The 21,656-nt window shown below is 43.8% G+C and overlaps 1 long non-coding RNA gene across 2 annotated transcripts in view; it reads left to right on the forward strand.

Moving 5' to 3' along the window:
* Positions 1-258: 258 nt before the first annotated feature.
* The window catches only part of Gm46614, a 47,034-nt gene continuing 25,636 nt past the window's right edge, over positions 259-21,656 (forward strand). The window contains exons 1-2 of one of the 2 annotated variants that reach the window (XR_001782423.2): positions 259-339; positions 6,970-7,075. This is a non-coding gene — a long non-coding RNA (predicted gene, 46614). The remainder of the gene's footprint in view (positions 340-6,969; positions 7,076-21,656) is intronic. The other variant, XR_001782424.1, reaches the window with a different exon arrangement.

Here is a 21,656-nt window from a genome sequence, read left to right on the forward strand (position 1 = left end):
TGCATCCACCTTTATGCACTGCACCAAGCAGCCTCTTCATAGCACTGATGCTAAACGGTCATATGGCCCGGCTGCCTCATGAACATTTATGTAAACCTCCGTCTATTTGTGGTGCTGTCTTGACAATAGTTATGACGAGAATGATAAAGAGGGAATCTGTTGCATGCTGTATGGAAGCATCACCTGTCAATAAAAAAACTGATGACCTATCATCAGAGGCAGGAAGCAGGAAGTGGGCGTTCCAGTATGGAGAGAGGAACTCTGGGATAGAGCCAGGCACAGGAAGAGATTTGCCTACAACTCTGAGGAGACGAATTGGATGCATGAAACTGAGGAAAGGTATTTGGTCATGTGGCACTCATAAAATAAATGGGTTAAGTTACGAGCTAGTCAGGGAACAAGCCCAAGCTTTGTGACCTAGTTATTTATTCATAAATGATAAGTCTTGGGGTTATTATTTCAGGCACTGGGGCATTTGTGGAAAAGCCCTTGGTTACAAAGAATTACACATCTAAAGTCCCATATAATCAAAATCAGCCCGTAAAACAACCAGCCAACTAATTCCATTGTTTTATAGTATGATATACCTGACAGAGCAATACATGTGCACTATCAGAAACTGTACGGTTCGTGAAGTCTATGATGGAGCACACGCCTGCTTAGTCTTGCTTGCCACGGTAATGGACAGGGCTCAACACACATTGCTCCCTGCTCTTCAGTGTCCTGTAACTAAAGATCACTGAAGAGAATCTGGGGCATTGTGCTGGCTGCTTTGTGTGTCAACTTGACACAAGCTGGAGTTATCACAGAGAAAGGAGCCTCCCTTGAGGAAATGCCTCCATGAGATCCAGCTGTAAGGCATTTTCTCAATTAGTGATCAAGAGTGGGAGGGCCCATTGTGGATGGTGCCATCACTGGGTTGGTAGTCTTGGCTTCTATAAGAAAGCAAGCTGAGCAAGCCAGGGGGAGCAAGCCAGTAAGTGACATCCCTCCATAGCCTCTGCATCAGCTTCTGCTTCCTGACCTGTTTGAGTTCCAATCCTGACTTCATTTGGTGATGAACAGCAATATGGAAGTGTAAGCTGAATAAACCCTTTCCTCCCTAACTCGGTTCTCGGTCATGATGCTTGTGCAAGAATACAAACCCTAACTAAGACAAGCAAGTTCAGATTTCAACAATAGGACCAACGATTTAGGAGATCCCAGAAAGCCACACACATGCATTCAAGATAGCATGTTATCCAACCTGACCCAAAGAGGATCAAAGCTATAGTTGACCTTGATTACTTGTGAAGCAAGTGTGTGAAAGCTACACATCTTAATGAGCTTTGTGTTTAGCTAGCACTCTACTGTTTTGTCATTATAGTTTAACAAAAGAACCTGGGAAAGGGGGTGCCACCATGTAAAATTAAGCTGTTTAGGAATATGATTTGGATGGCATGCTAGACTGTTGTATGAGAACTTCACAGTTGGGGAGTGGGGTGCTAGACCAATGTTTTACTGCATGTAGATATAAACCTGAAAGTCACAAAATGTGGTTCCTAGACAATTTCTCTTCTTAAAGTCCGAGGTAGCCTCATTCTGCAAAACTCTAGGAATTTGAGGGTTAGAATCATGGCAGATGTCAATGAAAATCAAGGTGCAGGGTACTCTGATGGGGAAGCAATATGCTCTGGTATTCTTGGGCACAGGTAACCTGAGTCTTTACTGTGTAAACTGCAGTATGTTTCTTACATGGGCAGACAAACAAGTGAGCATAACCCTGACCCACAAAGACTTACAATATCAACACTGGAGAATTACACTGAGGCCAGCACAGACCTTGCTTCATAAAGGAGTATGGAAGGTATTGATAGTAATGTGCTCTGCTGATCATGCCAAGCTGACCATGATCCTGTGTAGGCTGGCTCTCAGGCCAGTGCTCTCAGGATCTACTGTTCCTTTATATGTTTCTCCTTCCACCAGCCAAAGAAAAGCACATATAAAAGTTGGTTGTAGTTCAAGGTGTTCAAGGTCTTAAAAGGAGAGGATATGACATGAGGGGCACTTCAGGCACCAGTCTATAAGCAGAATTAAAAATAAGCTGGGAGAAAGGGAGAAATAGATCAGCAGTTATGAGCACTGGCTCTTCCAGAGGACCCAAGTTCAGTTCCAAGCACCTTGTCAGGTGGTTCACAACTTCCTGCAGTTACAGTTCCAGGGGATCAACACCCTCTTTCGGTCTCCTTTGATACTTACATACACACACACACACACACACACACACACATCACACATCACACACACAGAGGGAGAGAGAGAAGGGGGGGAGAGAGAGAGAGGGGGGGGAGAGAGAGAGAGAGAGAGAGAGAGAGAGAGAGAGAGAGAACAAGCTCCAAATTCAAAGAATCAGAAACATGAACACAATATTGATAGCATTTATTCTTCTGCTTTGAAAAGTAATGCTTAGAAGTTTCCTAGAATTAAACAACAAATACATAGAAAAACTAGCTTAGCATGTTTAAAATGAATATAATAGAAATATTCAATTAGAATAGTTAATTCCAAACATGATAAAAACTACAGATTAAATCAGTATGTCAAGCACCTCATGATAGAGCAGAGGATATGATTTTTTAATGAAATGCAATTCAAAGCCAAAGGATTTCAATCATATTTTGTTAAAGCCTAATTAAATAAAAGTCTGTATTGAGCCCATTCTATGTGAAGAATATTCTAGAAAATTTATCAAATATTTTAATCATATTAAAATACAGAAACATGTGTCTATGTGTTCATTGTTTGAATAAAAGTTTGACTTTTGATCATTTGGACATGGTCTCAGTCCACTCCCCAGGTTAGACCCAGGGTCTCCACCCACACATTCCCCAGTGCTAGAATTATAGGCATATGCCACCATGCCCCACTTTGAGTAACACTTTTAACTGATTAATAATTAAATAAAATATTTTTAAATTGATAGATTCTTTTTTAAGGGTTTATTTATTTATTTTATGTATATGAGTACACTGTAGCTGTACAGATGGTTGTGAGCCATCATATGGTTGCTGGGAATTAAGTTGACTCAGCTTGCCATTGCCCAAAGATTACTTATTATTCTAAGTACATTGTAGCTATCTTCAGATTCACCAGAAGAGGGCGTCAGATCACATTACAGATGGTTGTGAGCCACCATGTGGTTGCTGGAATTTGAACTCATGACTTTGGGACAGCAGTCAGTGCTCTTAACCACTGAACCATCTCTCCAGCCCCAAATTGATAGATTCATAAATAAACAATGGTGGCACATGCCTTTAATTCCAGCACTCGGGAGGCAGAGGCAGGCGGATTTCTGAGTTTGAGGCCAGCCTAGTCTACCGAGTGAGTTCCAGGACAGCCAGGGCTACACAGAGAAAACCTGTCTCAAAAAACCAAGAGAGAGAGAGAGTGAGAGAGAGAGAGAGAGAGGGAGAGAGAGAGAGAGAGAGAGAGAGAACGAGAACTGACCACACAGAAGTGTGATCAGCCATGCTGCTTGCTCATGCTCCTTGCCGCCATGCTTCCTTCATCATGACAGAATAACCCCTCGGGACCACAAGCCAAAATAAACTCTTTCTTCTATAAGTTAGTGTGCTTGCCTGCTGCCATGTTCCCTGTGATGATGATCAGTAAATAGAAACCCTGACTAAGACAATCATGGACCCTAACCCTTTAGAACCATTAGCTCCCAAATTAAATATATCTATATATCTATATCTGTTTATCTCTATCTCTATCTGTCTATCTATCTATCTATCTATCTATCTATCTATCTATCTATCTATAAATAAAATGATGTTTTAAACATCAATAGAACAGCAGCAAATATACTCCACAGTTCCCTTTCTGTCAACATCCTACTTTTTATATCTATGACAATGCTCTCCAGATAAGTAAAATCAAAATGTATTTGTGGCTTGGGTAGTGGTTCATTTCACTGAGTACACAAGCAATCTTCAGGTTTCTTACTGTAATACAACACCTCATTATATACTTGTCTAAGCCCAGATAGATGCCAAGATACTATTTTGTTATAATTTCTCTTTTCCATTATTTATTTATTTTTATTGGATATTTTCTTTATTTACATTTCAAATATTATCCCCTTTCCCAGTTTCCCTCCCTCCTGGAAACACCCTATCACATTCTCCCTCCCCCTGCTTCTATGAGGGTGTTCCTCCACCCACCCACTCACTCCTACCTCCCTGCCCTCGATTCCCCTGCACTGGGGCATCTATTTATTTTTATTTATTCGCTTTACATTCCAATTACTGCCTCTACTTCTTGTCACCACATCCAACAATCCTTCCCCCCACCTCCTCTTCTTCTCTGAGAGGATGGAGGCTCCCTTAGGTATCTAGCCAACCCATCATTTCAAATCTCTGCAAAGCTAGGTGCATCCTCTTCCACTGAGGCCAGACAAGGCAGCCAGGCTAGAATAACATATCCCACAGACAGGCAGCAACTTTTGCATTAGCCCTGACTCCAGTTGTTCAGAACCCACATGAAGACTGAGCAGTATATCTGCTACATGTGTGCTGGGTCGTAGATTCACCCAGTGTATGCTCTTTCGTGGTTCAGACCCTGAGAGCCCCAAGGGTCAAGGTTAGTTGACTGTGTTGGTCTTCCTGTGAAGTTTCTATCCCCTTCAGGGACTGCAATTCTCCAATCTCTTCCACAAGAGCATCACTTATAATCCATTTGTGTTTCCACACACACACACACACACACACACACACACACACACACACAATCTATGCTGTTATAGCTCTGTTTCTATGCCTTTAACAACATTACACCTTCTTGAAGACCATAAGTTTAGTTATTTCTGCAAACCCAGTTTCACTCCTGAGGATAATTTTCACTGCAGTTACTGGGTTTTTCACAAATCTACTTTTTTTTTTTTGCTTAATTTCTGGTTGTCTTTTGTTGTTGTTGGTGGTGGTAGTGGTAGTTTTCCTTTGCTAGCACACAGTGTTATTGCTGTTTTCCATAGTTCTCTTAGATTCTTTAAGAAAGTGTGTCTAAGTCATATTTATGATAACATATCCCCAATGTTTTGCTATTTACTATTCCTGAGTTTTTTCTCTCTGAGAATTTCAAAAAACTAATGTGAAGGTTCTGTTATACTGCTGAAGGCAGTATATACCCAAGACATAGAATATGTAACTAATAAATTGGCACTGTCCTAAAAGTTTTGTCACTACTAGATATCTTTCAAAGTTGTTGAAGGCATTATTCACATTGCTAGAGGGGAAATATATTCACCAGTCTTACCAAGCTGTGAATCCTGTGAGCTACAATACCAATCACACTGGTAAGACATGCCAACTGGTGCAATAGTGGCTTAAACATCGTGGAAGTAACCAACTACCCTCTGATTGGATTTAAGTTCTAGTTTACAAATAAAACCCATGCCTGGCACCACTGTTTGTCCAAGCCATTAAATTGTGGAGGTAAGCAAGAGTATTGAGGGCTATAATGTTTGTGAGGACTATGAACTCTCACTGGCCAACAATTTGAAATATCAAATAAAAACCCAAGGATAGAAAAAGAAAAAAAAACAATTTAATAAAGACAAATGTTGTTGAATTCCAAAGTGGCAGAAGAGACCAGTGGATAAAGTGAGCATGAGGACCAGAATTAAGATCTGAAGCACCCAGGTAGAAATGAGGTGGGGTGCTTGCTGTAACCCCCAAATGAGGATAGGAACAGAGATAGGAGGATCCTGAGGGCTCCGTGGTGAAACTGACTAGCCAAATCAGTAAGCATTAGGTTCAGTGTATGAGACAAAGACTCAGAACACAAAGCAGGAAAGCAACAAAGGAGAAAATGTGAGCTTTCCTTAGCAGAAAGAAGTAAGGGGGTGTGACTCATCTACTGTGGCCTCAGTGGGACCAAGAACCTCATCAATATTATTTTTAAGAGTTCTTTCTTTTAAGAATGAAAGCATTGTGGCCTGTGCTCTGTCCCCCAGAACATCAGGGCAATGATGATGGGATTAAATATGACTTAGCACAGCCACAAACCACCCAGAATCCAGGGCTGACCACTGACCTCAATGAAGTGGTATTCTGTTGTTCCTGAGAGTAGAGATGGTCTTACTTTCTGTAGTTTTTCTTGGTGTGACCTTTCTGTGCGTACAGAGGGAGAGGAGGGGAGGGGAGGGGAGAGAGGCTGCTTCAGTGAAAGCTGCGATTTTAAATAATCTGCTCAGCTACTTTGTGTCTACCTTTGTCACTTTTCAGTGTATATGGGGACTATCGCAGCTTCTAGGACATCCTCACATGGCTCTAGAGAGGAAGATGGGCTTTCGACACTGGGCCAGATCAATCCGGCACACACACAAAGTGGTAGAAATCGTAAGGGAGCTCTTAGCATATTGTCCTCGGCAGACCCTGAGCCAGGATATCCACCGAGCCTTGTTGATCAATAGGGCTGTGTAGACTCTATGGTCCCAGTGGTGCCTGTGATATTCTATAACCACTGAGCTGCTGGCCTGTGTCAACTCTTCACAATATAGCCAAGGTCCAGATAACCTCAATTAAGCTCTCCAGAGAGCAGGGGCCTGCACCCAGGAGCCTATGGGATTCTAGAAACAGGTGAAAACCAATAATGTCAGATATTCAGAATGGCCGTCTTCCCTTGATACCCTGCTGTCAGTGACGCCTGTCTGAGTATTCTCATCATCCTTAGCATATTCTCTTTGTTTTTATGGGTATAAAATTACATCAAGGTCATTTTTAATAACTGTCAATAGCTTGAGAGCAGCCAGCAGCTTTATTGACACCAACACTGAAGCACTTCAGGAGACACAGAGAGTGCATAGCCTGTCTGGGAAGAACAGTCCACTGGGAAACAGATGATTATTGATATTGGTAAATTGATATTGATAGCAGTTTGATGGGGAGAGTACATCTGGGTCACTGTACAAGATTCTCATGTCAACAGCCTGGAGAGCATCAAGGCTGGGTGGCTCAATGGCCTGCACCCTGGAAGCTGCTCTGGTGCATGGAGAGCTGGTCCTATGGCTTTCCTTGGGAGGCACTGCTTTGGGGTAAGTGACACTGTATTCTTCCTCTTTGGGCCCCAATGTGCTGACACGTGTCCACACTTCAGTGCAATCTTCCGTTCTTAGACAAAATTGAATTTTTTTCAACATTGAGGTTTTATTATTCCACAATTTCATATTAAAAAGTAATCACATCTACCTCTCATTATCTCCTGCGTCTCCTCCCATTCCCTCTTGACCTTTTCTTCCCAGAAAATTCTCTTCTGTGTGGGGGTGGGGTGGGGTGGGGTGGGCGGGGGGTGTATCTGTGTCTCTGTGTTTATTAGTGTGTGTCTGTGTGTATATGTGTGGGTGTGGGTGTTTGTGTGTGTGAATATTGTTTTTGTGTGTCTGTGTTCATAGGGGGTATCTCTGTGTCTGTGTGTTTGTTAGTGTGTGTCTGTGTATATCTGTGAGTGCATGTGAATGTGAATGTGTGTGTGTGTGTGTGTGTGTGTGTGTGTGTGTCAGTCTGTATGTAGGAAGTATCTGTGTGTTTGTATGTCTGTGTGTGTATGTGTGTGTGTATGTATGTATGTATGTGTCAGTGTTTGTGTGTATGTGTGTATGTGTTTATATATGTGTGTTTTATGTGTGTGTGTGTGCCCCATTCAATTTAATTAGGGTTCACATGAACATGAATGGAGGATTATTTACTTGAACAATGACAAGTTAGCAGAGGCTATGCCACTATGGAATGTGATTCCCAGTCCCCCCAGCAAATATTTCTCCAGAGTCTCAGGGAAGAGTGGGGCCTCAGAGGGCCCCTCCCCACCAGCAATAGGACATCACTTGTCAGGACCAGAGGAGTCATTTCACAGCACCTGTCCTCATCTCCTAGCTCTTCCAATATGTCTGCCCTTCCTCCTGGTGTCCCCTGTGCCTTGGAGTTTTTGGTTATCGGTGCCCAGTCAGTGCTGAGTTCAACAGTCATTGGCTCGGTGCTTTGACATCTTATATGTCTCTGCAGTCACTGCTACCCACTGCAAAGAATTCGTCTGACCAGACTCCCAAGTAGTCTGGTGTTCACAGAGGCTTTGACAGCTGTATTTGAGTGGACTCATGGTTCTGTAAGTAACCCTTCACTTACGAGCCTGTGAGTAATGTCAGGAAACTCACTGGTCCACTAAGCTAAATTTGGGTAGAATCATTTCTTTGATCTGATTAAAACTGTAGATCAACATAATGATTTCCTTTCAATGGAATACTTCACAGACCAAGAGGTCACTCTTGCCTTCAGGTTTCCATCTGCGCCTGGAGCTGATCCTGTGCCACAGTGCTCCATACCCAAATACTGTTAGGAGAGAGCTGGTCTCCCAGGAGTGCTGACAAGCCTGTGAGCACAGGTAGGACCACCACCTCTGCTCAGAGGAACCTGAACCTGCCCAGAACCCTCAGGACATAGGAACTGAGGATCAGCCTGGGGCAGGATCCTTCCTGTTTCTGTCTGCACTTGGAGCTGATCCTGTGCCATAGTTCTCCATACCCAAATTCCTCCTGGAGAGAACTGGTCTCCCAGGAGTACTGACACACAGGCTTGTAGGAGGTACAAGCCATAGTCAGACACAGCAAGACCAGCTAACACCAGAGATAACCAGATGGTGAGAGGCAAGGGCAAGCAACAGAAACCAAGGCTACTTGGCATCAGAAGAAACCAGTTCTCCTACCACAGTGAGCCCTGGATACCCCAACGTACCAGAAAAGCAAGACTCTGATTTAAAATCACATCTCATGATGATGATAGAGGATTTAAAAAGGACATCAATAACTCCTTTAAAAAGTACAGGAGAACACAGGTAAACAGCTAGAAGCCCTTAAAGAGGAAACACAAAAATCCCTTAAAGAATTACAGGAAAACACAACCAAACAGATGAAGGAATTGAACAAAACCACTCAGGATCTAAAAATGGAAATAGAAACAATAAAGAAATCAAAAAGGGAGACAATGCTGGAGATGGAAAATCTAGGAAATAGATCAGGAGTCATAGACCCAAGCATCACCAACAGAATACAAGAGATAGAAGTGAGTCAGCTGCAGAAAATACCATAGAAAACATTGACACAGCCGTCAAAGAAAACACAAAAAGCAAAAAGCTACTAACCCAAAATATCCAGGAAATCCAGGACACAATGAGAAGGCCAAACCTAAGGATAATAGTTGTAGAAGAGAGCGAAGATTCCCAACCTAAAGGGCCAGTAAATATCTTTAACAAAATTATAGAAGAAAACTTCCATAACTAAAGAAAGAGATGCCCATGAACATAAAAGATGCCTACAGAACTCCAAATAGATTGAACCAGAAAAGTAATTCCTTTTGTCACATAATAGTCAAAATACCAAATGCACAAAAAAAAAAAGAATATTAAAAAGCACTAAGGGAAAAAGGTCATATAACATATTAAGGCAAACCCATCAGAATTACACCAGACATCTCACCAGAGACTATGAAAGCTAGAAGATCCTGGGCAGATGATATACAGACCCTAAGAGAACACAACTGCCAGCCCAGACTACTATACCCAGCAAAACTCGTAATTACCATAGATGGAGAAACCAAGGTATTACATGACAAAACCAAGTTTATACAATATCTTTCCACAAATCCAGCCCTTCAAAGGATAATTGATGGAAAATGCCAATACAAGGAGGGAAACTGCACCCTAGAAAAAGCAAGAAAGTAATCTTTCAACAAACCCAAAAGAAGATAGCCACACAAACATAATTCCACCTCCAAAAACAAAAATAACGGTTAGATCAACCACTTTTCCTTAATATCTCTTAACATCAATGGACTCAATTCTTCAATAAAAGAACATAGACTAACAGACTGGATACATAAACAGGACCCAGCATTTTGAAGATCGTTACCAATCCTACATCCAATAGAGGGCTAATATCCAATATATACAAAGAACTCAAGAAGTTAGACTTCAGAGAAACAAATAATCCAATTAAAAAATGGGGATCATAGCTAAAAAGAAAGTTATCAACTGAGAAAACTCGCATGGCTGAGAAGCATAAAGAAATGTTCAACATCCTTAATCATCAGGGAAATGCAAATCAAAACAACCCTGAGATTCCACCTCACACACCAGTCAGAATGGCTAAGATCAAAAACTCATGTGACAGCAGATGATGTTGAGGATGTGGAGAAAGAGGAACACTCCTCCATTGCTGGTGGGATTGCAAGCTGGTACAACCACTCTGGAAATAAGTCTGGTGGCTCCTCAGAAAATTGGACATAGTACTACCGGAGGACCCAGTTATATTACTCCTGGGCATATGTACAGAACATGGTCCAAAATGTAATAAGGACATATGCTCCATTATGTTCATAGCAGCCTCATTTATAATAGTCAGAAGCTAGAAAGAATGCAGATGTCCCTCAACAGAGGAATGGATACAGAAAATGTGGTACATTTACACAATGGTGTACTACCTATTAAAAACAATAATTTCATGAAATCTGCAGGCAACTGGATGGAACTTGAAAATAGCATCCTGAGTGAGGTAACTCAGTCACAAAAGAACACACATAGTATGCACTTACTGATGAGTGAATATTAGCCCAAAAGTTTGGAATACCCAAGATTCAATTCACAGATCATATGAAGCCCAAGAAGAAGGAAGATCAAAGTGTGGATGCTTCAGTGCTTCTTAGAAGGGGAAACAAAACACTCACAGGAGGAAATAATGGAGACAAAGTGTAGAGCTGAGACTGAAGGAAAGGCCATCCAGAGACTGCCCTACCTGGCGACCCATCCCTCATACAATCACCAAACCCAGATGCTATTGTAGATACCGGAAAGTGCTTGCTGAAGGAAGCCTGATATGGCTCTCTCCTGAGAGGCTTTGCCAGAACCTGACAAATACAGAGGTGGATACTGGCAGCCAACCATTGGACTGAGTGCAGGGTCCCCAAAGGAAGAGTTGGAGAAGTGACTGAAAAAGCTAAGGGGGTTTGCAGCCCCATAGAGGGAGCAACAGTGTCAACTGGCCAGACCCCCCAGAACACCCGGGGACTGGACCACCAAACAAAGAGAGACCCATGGCTCCGGCCACATATGTGGCAGAGGATGGCCTTGTTGGACATCAGTGGGAGCAGAGGCCCTTGGGCCTGAGGGTGTTTGATGCCCCATTATAGGGGAATACCAGGGTGGGAAGATGGGAGTGGGTGGGTGGGTAGGTGAGCAACCTCATAGAGGCAGGGGGAGCTGGGATAGGGGGTTTCCTCAAGGGGAGACCTTGAAAGAGGAAAACATTTGAAATGTAAATAAAGAAATCATCCATTTAGAGAGAGAGAGAGAGAGAGAGAGAGAGAGAGAGAGAGAGAGATGTCAGACATGAAGCTTTCACAATAGACCCAACCAGATTGTCAGTGGGAAGTGGGAGGAAGGGGAAGATATGATAGGATTGGTACATGTCTTTGTCACTGTTCTATTGCTGTGAAGAGACAGCATGACCAAGGAAACTCTATTTAAGGACAACATTCAATTGGTGCTGACTTACAGTGTTAGAGGTCTATTTCAGTATCATGGCTGGGAGCATGGTAACATACAGGTCATATAGTGCTGGAAAGTAGCTGAGAGTTCTACATCCTGATCTCTACACAGAGAGGGAGCAGGAGGGAGAGAGAGAGAGAGAGAGAGAGAGAGAGAGAGAGAGAGAGAGAGAGAGAGAGAAGCAGAGAAGAGAAAGAGAGAGAGAAAAACTGGGCCTAGTCTTCCTTCAACAAGGCCACACCTCCTAATCCTTCTCATCTTGTCAAAGAGTTCCACTCCTTGATGACTAAACATTCAAATATATGATCCCATGTGGGTTTTAAAAAAACAAACAAACCCGTTTTATTGTTTCTTTGTGAATTTCACATCATGCACCCCAGCCCCCCCTCATCGCCGTGTGCCCTCATATCCACTCTTCATTCTTGCAACCTCCCCTCAAAAAGCAGAAGAAACACACAAACACACACACACCACAAACAACAAAAACACACTGCATAGAAGGCCATCTCATCGTGGAAGCTGTAGTGTGTCACAGTGTGTCCCACAGTACACTCCTCCATCTCACATCTTCACTCCCAAATGCTCATTGCAATGAGCCATCGGTCTGCTTTGAGGCCTCTGGCTTCTGTGACACCGTCAGTATTAATTAGATCCCCACCAGGACTCCTCCCAGTTATCCTGTTGTTGCTCTGTATCATGGAGATATTGCAGCTTTGGATCACACTGATTTTGAGAGTTATATCAGAACCCTGAATCCAGGCCTGGGCGATAGCTGAGCTGGTCACTCTGTGGACTTCTCAGCACCAACAGGATAAGCTGTCCAGTACTGCCCAAGCTAGCCCACCCGATGCTGGCATTGGCAGGGGCAGGGCCAGCTCTCTTGCTCGCATGCGTTCAGGTCTAGCTCTACCATGCTGTCCTGTCAAAGCACAGGACTCACTTTTCTATGTGCTGCAGCCTCTCCTGTTCTCACACCCTCTGGGCTGGCTTACTGTGCCTTTGCCATCAGGGCCAGCTCCACTGTGCTGCCTGAGTGAGGTCAGGATCAACCCTCCTGAGTGCTATTGTCTGTACTGCCACCAGTGAGAGCTGGGGCCAACTCTCCAAATAGCTGCAGCCAGAGATGAACAGAACCAGTTCTGCATAGCCCCTGGACATACATATGGTCCCTGGCAGCTGCCCTGACCAGGGACATTCCCATGTTAATTCTATAGTGATAGTATGAGCCACAGACATCATCACTGACCCCTGCTGCTGCATGACCATGGGCCCAGGCATGACCTCAGCAGCAGGTTAGGTTACGACCTCACCATGGCATGGGGGCCATTCTTAGTCAAACTACCTGATAGGCAATGCTGGCTGGAATAGGAGAAATCAGGACAGCAGCAGCCCTGTAAAAGCCTAAACCACAGAGTTAAAATTTTATAAGGCAGGCAAAGAGGACCACTGTGCAGAAAAGAAAAATGCGGTGTAGAGGGCAAATGCGATGGTCAGTTCAGACCACACATGTATGGCATGTTCAGGATGTGTAGAACATTGAGAGAGAGGAGCAGAGGTGGACTGGGGCCTGAGAGGGAGCCGCAGGCATAAACGCGGATGTCACAGAATCTAGTGGTGGTAATGGCCGTACTATGCTGTGGACACATTAGGTCATGGAACTGAACCCCAAATTTGACTTCTACAGTGTGCGAGTTACATCTCACTAAGCAAATGATACCCCTGAACACATGGTACAAATGAGTGAGAAGCCAGGCTCCTTACCTCAGTGTTAGGGTTCCGGTTTTGTAAATCGGGGAATTAGTGCTCCTGCCATTATGCCTTGTATTTCTAATTCTGTAAATTCAGAGCAAGATAAGATAACTAAGCTGAAAAAAAATGTGTATGCTCCAGACCCAGTTGTAAGTGGCTAATGGGAAGCAGTATTTGCCAACAAGGAGGCTGGCGTTATGCTTCCATGCTGGGGCTGGTGGGCACTTCTACCACCTTCACCACAGGTGGAGCATGGCTCAACCACCCAGTAAGCAAGCTCCTCCATGAACAAGGACAGACCGGCTCCTGGGGCTGGCCTTCTAACCCTCCTCTGACAGAGTCACACGCTGACTGTGACTACTGATTGTGTACCTTAGATTCTTCTTTCTCATCTGATTCTGCATCCCTCTATCAATCTGTTTCTAATTATTCCCCCCATGAACTCTCATAAAACTTAGCAATCTATATAGTTTCTGGGGAGACTATTGGCAGACATCTATCCTAAGCCATTTCCTTTCTGGAAACTGTGTAAAGTATAAAAGGCTGTGCTCCTGTGGAACACATGCCCTTGGGAGGTTCATCACTCTTGGGAGGTCTTGGTAGACATTTAAGGTGTGGAGAGACTCACAGGTTCACTGGAGTAGGAACTACAGTCTGACCTTGACTGAAGGGAAACTGACCTCAAAATTGAAGTAGCAGAGGCTCCAAGGCTATGGTGGTAGGTAAAGGAAAATAAAACATGCAAGTCTCAACATTCTCATGTGAAGACCTCAAGTAGTAAGGATGCTGTCATGTGACTTACTGGGACAGCCTGAACAAATGTCTTTTCACTCTAGATAGAGGACCAAAAGTGAATAAAAGGAATGATTCCTCAAAAGACTACTTTGGTGAACTAAGGAGTTGATTGAAGTCACTTTAAGAACAAGGCAAGAAGAAGTACTTATAGGACTTTGGGTGACCCACAGATAGCTGCACCAGTGGAAAGTCAGGCCGACTGAGCAAAGCTGTATCTTTAGAGTTCCCTGTACAACTTGGAAGCAGCTCCATTGAGTGCCTTCTTTCAACAACTTATTGCCTGCATAAACTTCCGGTTGGCATGAGTCTTGTAAATTTCAGGGCTTTTCTGAGCTTCATATGTTCTCCCCGCATCCTGACTCTTATATACCTCACAGTTCTGTCCTAAAAAAGTATGTTCCATTTTGGAAGAAATAGCTACACAACAGATGTTGGGGCTGGAAGGGAATGGAGAGAGGTCAAGATTGTTTCTTGAGAGAGGAACATCCCTTGGTTTTGCCTGCTGGTGTTCTGGATCACCAACACGTCACTTCGACTGTCAAATGCAGTGAAACCTGGGTGTTGACCTTGAGTTCCAATCAAGTGCCTGGTTGTTTATAGATAGATAGGGATTGAAAAACGGAGCGTGAGGCAGAAGTGAGTAGATAAATTGAGTTCCAACTAAATGTAAATTCTCTCAGTCCTTCTGAAGTTATCCATGGCAAAATGTAGGTCATGAACCATGAAGACTTCACCGCATCACCAAGAGCAACACCACAGACTCACAAACATCAGTTCTTACTGATTGCAATCTTCACTTCATCAGCTCAAGAGAGTAGTCATGGTGGGAAGCTCAGCTCTTCCCTGTCTTAGCATAGAGTCATGGTGGGGGAGCTCACAGCTTCCCTGTCCCAGCATAAAGTCATGGTGGGGGAGCTCACAGCTTCCCTGTCCCAGCATAAAGTCATGGTGGGGGAGCTCACAGCTTCCCTGTCCCAGCGTAGAGTCATGGTGGGGGAGATCAGCTCTTCCCTGTCTTAGCACAGAGTCATGGCTGGGGAGATCAGGTCTTCCCGGTCTTAGCACACATTCTCCTGGAATAGATCTTGAGAACTTTGCTTGGAAGAAACTTTACTTAGTGACGATGCAGTTTTGAGACATCTTGACAACAATGTTTAATTACAATGCTAGGACCAAGAGATTGGGCATAATGGGTGAGTGATGTCGAGTTAGATCCCTGGCAATTCCGATCTTAAGACTCCAGTCATTTTCTGTGTTTCCTGACACTTGCTTCAGCATTACCACATCTAGCACTGAAATGAAGGGGCTAAGGAGCAACAAAAGCAAGGGAGACAAACAAATCGGTGACCAAATGCCAGACACCTCTTCTCTCAAGTGGGTTCAATGGTATGAAACACAAAAATGACTTGTTTTGCCAAGGCAATTTAGCATATTCCTCGTTAAAAAGAAAATATCTCGAATAATACATTTCAAATTATTTCCTCGTACATGTCCATATGCGTAATAAATGGATATTTTAGTTCCTATCTAATTATCTAGATTGGTGCTGTTCCTTTTTTTTTAAATGCCAGTTTTAATTGCAAAAGTGCTGCCGGCTTCAGATTTTAATTGCAATTTGCAAATGGTTAGACTGACAGTGCTCCATTACAAAGGGAAAAAAAAATCATTTTAATAGCAGAAGTACTTCCTTGCTACAGATTCAATTTCATTTTACAAGATACTGGGTCATCCAGCATCATTACAAGTAGTAAAAAGGCTGGGGAGAATATCTGAGGTGCAGGCTGGGTCAGGGTAGCACGGCCTGGGCCCCAGGGAGGCTGCCTGGGGAGTGGCTTCTGTCCTCATCCAGGAAAGCAAGTTGGAGAAGTGCTGAAAAGCCTTCAATGTTCCCTCGCGTGCCAGTTGTACCCTCAGTGCACATCCTCCCTCTAGACCCATTATCTACCTATTGCCTTTACCAATGACTCTGTAATAAGATGCAGGGTGATATCAGTGTTTGTAATCCTAGGAACAGACGCAAAGTAGGCTGCTTTTAGGGAAGTGTTCCCTCCCCTCAAGCCAGATCCTCACCATTGATCATGTTGTTTCCTTCTAAACCCAGATAAGAGTTCTCACAAGAAGCCAATGGCTTTTCTCTTATAGGATGCTTGCTATCAGCTCATGGGTGCAAGTTTTCATAGGAATTATCTTACTCTTGATAGTTATAGGTTCAAGGGGAGCTCCTCCCAGATGACAGAGTCCTAGCAATGCTAGCAGCCTTGATTGGTCCAGGCTAGCTATTGGTAAAGCCATAGACTCTGAAGGAGATCTGGTGGATGGGAAAGTGAGCAAAGATGCTTCCCCCTTTGATGTGAGCCTCTAGCAGTTTGCAGTGGGAGTGCCCTGTATGTGATCTGATTTGAGTCATTGCGTTCCACTGAGGTCAAGGAAGACACCATGTGTCCTGACCGGCTACATTCTACATGGTGACCTTGCCTTACCAACGGACTCCTGCTTGGTGGCCATCTTTGGCTATTGCAGCTGGAAGGAGCCCCAAGTCTGTCCTGCAGATAACCTCAGCTCAAACAAGGATGAAGAGAGGAAGTAACCTTCCTTCCAGTGAAGGCACAATGTGTTCTTGGGACCATTTCAGGGCTCTGCCAAGCTGTAATTGAAATGAAATTCAATTCAGTTGTTAACATTCTACTTTTAGAATTGTGTTGACTTTCTCACTGTTATTATTATCATTCATTAATTTTAAAGAAAAGTAAGTTACAAGGTAAGTAGTATATAGTCCCTTAGACAAAACAGTTCATATATACATAGTGTATATATACAATGTATACATAAATACATTGAGTAGTGTGAAGCTCAGTGGTGGGAACACCTTCCCCAGAGCGCATTGTTAGTAAATTCATAGAAACACTGTAGTGTGTACTTCCACACTACATGAGGTGCTGAAATGTTATCAGGGCACACAACCAGTGAGAACACTGTCCATATTCCGTGCATCATGGGCTAAATTATCTCAATGTGGTGAATTGATATGTAAAATGATGTAGGCTGAAGGAAACACACGCACGCTGCACTAGCACACTGGTAAAATAATAGGAATGAGAGTGTATATTTCACTTTATAATATTAGCAAATTCATTTGACATTAAAATAACAATGAAGCTTTTATGATTTTTAATTGAGGCAGAAGACAAAGGCTCAGGTGCTGGCAGTGACTGCTCTTTGTATTTTAAATAAATGAAAGTGTGTTTCACTCAGAATAAAATTATTGTCTCATTCCCCCGGGGCAAATTTTGAAAATATATAAATATTTATAGAGATAAATGTGTGTAAACTATGGAGACTAAGCCTGGCAGCTCGAGTGCGCTCTCATCCTGACTTCTGTGATCCGCTCAGAGGACGCGTTATCGTTACCCATCAACTATGACAGTGATGGCGTGTTGAAAGGGAATTTTTCTTACATTTATCTCAGGGCATTATTAATAGAAGTTAACAGTTAAATGCCTGCTGTTTTGTGCATACAAAATAAGACAGAGTCATAGACTCCTTGTTCACGGAGGGTATGGATAAGAGGCTGTGACCATCTTAGAGGGTCAGAAGAGGGAAGAATTTTGGAGCATGGAGAGCCCGAGAGCAGGAACTTGCATGTCCTGATGTCTGATTGCCTGTGGCCCCAAGACAGTCACACCATGGCAGACAGCACAGGTCACTGCTAATAGCTGATCCACATGCTAGGGTAAAATCGGCCTTGAGTAAAATCAGTTAGACTGCATCATATCAGACTCTATGGTTGCACAATGTAGCGGTTATAGAGCTCAGGGTACTGTACCAATCATTCATAGCAACAGAACCATGGAGCTCCATGCATGCGTCTCCACCCAGGAACACACTCTAAAAGGAGGCACGTAGCAGCTGACCTCATCGTGAATACCTCCTCTTCACACTGAAGCAGGAACTAGCTAGCTCCAGGGAGTCCATCCGTTGCCTCCTCAGAATGGCTCTGGACGCTAAAAGGGGAAAGATATTTGACATGTATGTTTCTGAGAAAGAAGCTGCAGCCAGCAACTTAAGTTTGATTAGGAAAACCCCACAAGAACAGGATAACAGGCATGCTGAGACCTGCCTGTTGGTGTAAATCGAAAAGCGACTTGTTTATCTGGGACAATTTAAAGACACTGACACCAGCACAGACAGTGAAGTCAACCCTATTTAGCTTGAAGTTGGATATTAATAAATTTGAGGATGTATGCACCTGTATATGTGCATGCACATGTGTGCACACATGTGAGAAACTGCCCAGAAAGTCCACTAAAGGTCATTTGTATTGGAAGAAAACATCTTAATGGAAAGAAATGTCTCACTGTTTTTCTGTTTTTGTATGCAAACACGGGTGTGCACAAACATGCACACAGACACACACACACACACACACACACACACGTAATTTTATATGGTGATGGCAGTAGCTTGCTGAAAGAGAATAAACCTTTCTTACAAACCCCATCAACTTTTATCTCATCTCAGCCCACAAAGCATACACTCTCCGAGGCCTCGTGCTGGGGCCTGGGCAGCAGTGTTAGAACGAGGGAGCTGTAGTTTGGCTTTTCCCACTAGCAAGGTAAGCAGGCTTCTCCCATGCAGAACAAAGCTGTGCGGCTTGCATGCCACCTGTGGGTGTGTGCATATTCAGAAAAGGCTGCCCCACCAGTGTAAGGCAGGCCCAAGGTGGACCATAAGCAGCCAGAGATAAGAGAAGTCCTACCAGACTTCATCTGGCAACCAAGGGGTATCTGCAGTCAGGACACTGAGATGAGACTCCACGTCTTAATTCAGGTTTCTATTGCTGTGAAGAGACACCATGGCTGTGGCCTCTTCTAAAGGAAAACATCTCATTGGGGCTGGCTTACAGGTCAGAGGTTTAGTCTATTGTCGTCATCTCGGGAAACATGGCAGAGAGCAGGCAGACTTAGTGCTGGAGGAGGAGCTGGGAGTTCTATATCTTGATCTGCAAGCAGCAGCAAGGGAAATGACTTGAGCATCCATGAGACCTCAAAGCCCACCTTCATAGTGACACACTTCCTCTAACAAGGCCATGCCTACTTCAACAAAGCCATACCTCCTACAATGCCACTCCCTAAGACCAAGCATTCAAACACACTAGTCCTTGGGAGCTAATCCTATTCAAGTCACCATACTCCCTGAGGCCAGGCTGTGACAATGAAGCCCACATTGCTTGGGGCATTAAGTATCAGGTGCAGGGGGGGTGGGGCTTAAATACCAGGTGACACTGCCCACGCCTATTCAATGGATAGCAGGATGACCCAAGGCTGAGAGGCCACACAGAGTGGACAGACAGAAGGCAGCGAGGAAGACTTTCTCCTCCATCCAAGCAGACCCAACCTCACTGGCTATCTAGTGATGGAGGACTCCAAGATTTTCTACACCAGTGCACTTTGAAGGGTAGGATGGGCTGTCACAAGTCCTCCTGCACTGTCAGCTAACTACCATCACAAGACTGACCAGCATCACAGTAGTGTCTTCCCTGTGGTGCCATGTGAGACAGAGTCTCTTGTTTTGCTGTGTTAACATACTGTAGGCAGGGGGAAATCACACACACACACACACACACACACACACACACACACACACACTCTTGATTCAGCGTCGCCTCATACATTCATTCCATCAGCGGTGCGGTTGTAGCCATCCTCCAGCAGTGTGATGTCACTGCGATGCTGATGAACGAGCTGTCCCGGTGCAAATTCAAACTCTCTGACACGTCCCTGGAGCTGCCTCCCTGCCTCAGCTGTACCAGACTTAATGAGCTTTGCAAATTTAATCGCCCTGTATTTCTTGTCCTGGAGGAACTCTCAACTTCCACGAACAGTCTCTGCCTCAACGTCCCTCCGTACTAGGATGCTCAGACCGTTGAAACCATCCCCTCCTTGGGAGGCAATCAGCAAACCGTCCCTGGTAACGGAGGACTTTATAAGTGCTAATTATTACTTCTGTGAATTATTGTTACATTTTTTTCTTCCAAAAGGGTGAAATCAAACAGCATAAGCAGAAAAGAATCGTTTAATGGGCCCCGGGCTGAGGCTTCTGAACTTGAACACCATGCGCAGGGAAACATTAGCCGTGGTAATTATATAAGGATGTCTCACTGTCTGTTATCTTTCTTCTTCATGTCGCTTCTCTTCCTTGATGGGGGCGGGAGGGGTTAACCCCCTCCATCCCACACTCAAGAAACCTGTAGGTCCTCAGATTTCATGACGACAGACAGCCTGGCAGATCCCAAAGTCATTTCTGACTTAACCTCTGAGTTTTTGCCTATCAAAATGTGAGGAATAAATTCTATGACGTGAAAACCCATGGGAGCGATGGAATGAACAGACACACACTCATAAACAGGAGACAATTAAAATAAAATAACTAATGAGTTCTGTCCAGTTCCTGTGCCCATTTATATCCTCCGTAGTCCTCAAAAATAGCCAAAGGTTCCAGAGGTCATCTCAGCAGGGGGAGCATGCTTTTGAAGAGAAAATCAAAAAAAGTGGGGTGTGCCTTCACCAGAGCACCTCTGGAGCACTGGGCAAGAGCAGCTGTATGAGTCGGGAAGATACAAGGAGGTGCCCACTACTGAGGGACGGGGAAGAGAGGTGTGGGGGAGCTACTCCCAGGTCGAGCACATCCACAGGTGAGATGAGGATAGAGGAGGGCTGCACTCTCTAATCTCAGATGATTAGACTTGTCAGCACAAAAGAGTAAATGTGATTCCCCAGGAAGTCTTCTGGCTATGGACATCAATCCCATCAAGGGCCATCAGTACATGTGGACAGCCTCCAGACTGGCCAGACGTAGGCAACATCACTGGGATTCCCAGAAACCCCAGGGAACTTCCATTGACTAATGAGTGCATAGAAAACGCTGGATGGTAGCTTGAGATGTGTTCGTGTAGGTGTGTACACATGTGTAAATGTGTTCTTGTGTGTGGAGATGTGTAAGAACTTTCCCAAGCTTACGAATGATAGTAACTAACAAATAACATGTCTGTGTACACATAAAATTTAATGGAACATGATATTTAATGTCTAGGAGGCTACTTATCCTCATTCAGAAAGTTTTGTTATGTATTTTCATCTGTACATGTGGCAGATTTCATACATTCTCACAAACACACTTATATGTACTTACACATGTATAGCTATGTGTATCATAGCTATGTGCATTTGCCATGCTTAACAGCTGAACTATTTCTTTTTACATTTGCACACTGATTATGTTCACGATGATCTCATGAAAACCTGTACATTAACACATGACACTTGGTGATATCTCATTAGAAAAAGCAGTGTGGAACCCCGGTGGAGAACATCTTGGGCTGAAAGAAAACACCAGGCAAGGGGTAGAGCCATTATAAATCTGAATCAGTAGCCAACCCTGCAACAGTCTGAGAGGAGCAAAAACTTCCCACTCACAGGCATGTCCCTCAGGTACATGGTATATTCTGCTCAAGCAGAAAAACACCTACACTCTATACATGTTCA

Source organism: Mus musculus, chromosome 18, assembly GCF_000001635.26.
Source record: "Mus musculus strain C57BL/6J chromosome 18, GRCm38.p6 C57BL/6J".
NCBI classification, from domain to species: domain Eukaryota; kingdom Metazoa; phylum Chordata; class Mammalia; order Rodentia; family Muridae; genus Mus; species Mus musculus.